The sequence below is a fragment of the Macadamia integrifolia genome, chromosome 5 (genome assembly GCF_013358625.1).
Source record: "Macadamia integrifolia cultivar HAES 741 chromosome 5, SCU_Mint_v3, whole genome shotgun sequence".
NCBI lineage: Eukaryota > Viridiplantae > Streptophyta > Magnoliopsida > Proteales > Proteaceae > Macadamia > Macadamia integrifolia.
The window spans coordinates 19,161,366-19,164,690 of record NC_056561.1 but is presented as its reverse complement, the minus strand read 5'-3'; positions in this window follow the sequence as shown (position 1 = coordinate 19,164,690).

Below are 3,325 nucleotides of genomic sequence, written 5' to 3'. Positions count from 1 at the left end.
CGACCTTAGTAGCCTTATTTTCTCACTTGGACAGCAAGAGAAAGAAAGGAGAAAGAAGAAGATCAAGAAGGAAATCGATCTTCTAACAATTGGAGGATTCAACTAACAAGTAAGGGATCTAACTTGCATGAACCTGAAATGTGAGAAAAATTTTAGAAATTAGAAATGGGATTGGGCCGATTTGGCTAAAATAGGAGGATGAAGTGAAAAACTGAAAATTTGAGCAAGCATGTGAATTTTGGAGAGTATAACTTACTGTTCTTTGATGAATTAATTGAAAGGAACTTAAGAATCTGAATTGGGTTACATGCTTCATGGCCGAATGGGACTGAAATGTAAGGATTTTCATCTAAATTCCTTAAAACAGAAAATTTCATGTATATAAGGTGGAAACTCATTTTAAATTTATTGTTCTAAGGTCTAAAAATTTCATGAAATGTGAAATTGATGATGGATTATATACATGCATGCCAAATTTGAGGTTTGATCATCAAATTAGAGGCTGGATTTTGAAATCCCACTTTAATTCATGATCTGGTGTGAGATGTGGTTTAATTTGAGAAAATCTGGAAATTCCTGCTGAATTTCATGCATAAATTAAGAAATTAAAAATGGAAATTTGAATGGACTGGTTGAAGACTTGAATTAAGGTGATATATTGCTGTGATGTGAACAAAGACTTTAAATAGAAATGAAAGGACCAAAAAAAGAGGTGAAATTCTACAGAAAACTAGCAGAATTGAAATTTTACAGAAAAATGACAATAGGTTGGAGACTACAGGCCGGCCGGTTGGTCCCAGAGTCTCTAGTCGGTTAGACTTCCAAAGACCAGTTTGCTCCCAGTATTTAACAGAAATCTATCAAACTTAAAGGGGATTTGTAGACCTTATAGGGGAGATAATATATGACCCTATTAGGGAAAGAATGGGCTTATATTTATTTTAATATATGTATGTATTAATTTATGATTTTAGGAGATCCTAATAGTTGTGTGGGAGCTTATTCAGTACCAGGAGTGGAGTTGATTATTTTAGATTTTCAAAGTGAGTAGATGCCTCCCTAACCTCCTTTCTTTTAGTGTGTTTCTTAATTATTAATTATGCATATATTGTTTGTGTATGTGCATATTCTTTTATTTTAATGATTTCTATTATGATGGAATTGATGAAAAGGAGATGTGAAAGGTAAGACAGGTAAGATGGGACATATGCAGGTGCCCATATTTGCATATGTGATTTGGGTGATTGATTGTGCATCATATAGAATGTTGGGCTAGGTATCACAACCCTAAGTGCTACACCCCTTGTCCATAGGGGGTTAGGTACAGACTAATCTCGATATATGTGACTACCTGATCAACAGTGCACTTTTGTGGTGAGATGTATGGTAACAGATATGGATGTGGACAGGATACAACATACTGTATGCCTGGTGGATATATATATACTAAAGGGTTACTATTTAGGGGTTAGCCGGGGGACAGAGGCTGTGACTAGTACTGGTTGGCTCCTGCCTGCAACAAGCTTGTATTCCTAAGGCCCAACGTACATGGTAGGGAATGTGTTACACCCGTGCCCTAACCCAATCTAAATTGAACTGTTGTGATAGGTCTCGATCTAGGAGTGGAAAGCACCACAGTGTTTTGGCTCGTGGCAGCTTATTGCCAAAGGGAGAAGGATGACCCCACTTGCCACTGCATCTCCTGCTTATCCAATTGGAGGGGATTCAAACCTTCTGATCACAGATGGTAAGTTTACCCGACAGTCCACACTTGGATCCCGGCACGTACTAAAACTACCAGAAGGCCATGTGCACAGCCTACGGCAACTACCCGTGGAAGACCAACTGGTGGATAGCAAGTAGTAAAGACACATAGCTGTCTTGACCACCGAAAGCACCTGGGCCTGGATCTGGTGGGCTGAATTCGGTGGCCACTTATGCTGCTAAACTGGTTTCGATACCCATGGACCTCACCACCGGCATCAGGAACAGCCCCTGATGACCACACATAGTCTCTCACGTCTTCCTCATGACTTGTACTCTATATGAGTCTATGGAGGTGGGCCCACGTGTCCCGAATGCCGAATTAACCTACTTGGACTGGACTAGGACCAACCAAACAAGTCCTAAGGACACAACTTAGTATAAATAAGAGAGGTGAGTTCATTTCTCACCTCTCACTTGTACAAAATGTGGGAGAGGAAAGAAGAGGAGAAAATGGAAGAGAAAGGAAGAAGAAGAAGAGGAAGGAGGAAGGAAGCTCACCTTGTGGCTACACGCACCCTTGCCAGAATCATTGCTGGAGGTAGGTTCTACACCTCCTACCACTCTCTTCTCTTCATTTTGACCTAGGGAAGTTGGCCAAGAGGTGGACTAGGAACCTGGCACCTCCCGAAGCCCAGGGAATGATCATTTCACCTCCTTGGTGTGATTGTCGAGCTCAAACCAAGTCCGATGAGCTCCGGCAACACTTATGACTAAATGACCATGTAGGGTTTCGATCTCTTGATTGATGAATCTTCCAAATGGTCCGATGGAATCGGGATTTCTTTAGGATAAAATGAAGGTAGAAACACCCTCTATAAACTCTATAGAACAAATCCCGATGATCAGACTCGAGCCGGAAAGCCCCAAATGGCATGGGCACTTTCTGTGTGTCCATCAGAAATAGCCCACTGGAAACATTGGGCTAGGATCTGGTGGATATTTCTAGTGAGGTCTCTGAGCCTTAGGAGCTCTCTCTGCTAGTGCCACCGGATTCACACCTAATGAATCTAGTGGATTCCAACCCTGTTTCCGATGACTGAATCTGGTGACCTGTACTATCCAGGTTGGACAATGTCTGACTTCTTTGGGGTAACCCCTGTGGGTTCCTTCCGATGTTCCTGACACACAATAACACCCCATTGCCTTTATGCCTAGGACAGAGATGCACACATATCCTGAGGTCGGAATTGAATTGAACACCCGATGGCCGTACTTGGGACCCGATCCGTTCAAACTTAATCAAGGTGAGGGGTGGTTAACTTTTATTTTGGGATTGTTTAATTATTATAGAATTGCTCGCATGTGTAGGATTTTCACATGATTATTTAAATTGATTAAATGATGATGATGTTCCATAACATGTTATATTATTGCGTAATATATTGTGATGGAAATGATATGAAATGTATGTTGTGAGACGGAATCCAGTGTGGTCGAGGCGGTTCCGGTACCATGATTTCCATATGGTTGTTGCATTTATGCATTGATTATGTGCATTAGATTAGATGTAGTCACAGATTACACTTTGCGGCTGATGGTATGCTAGTATCGTGTACTC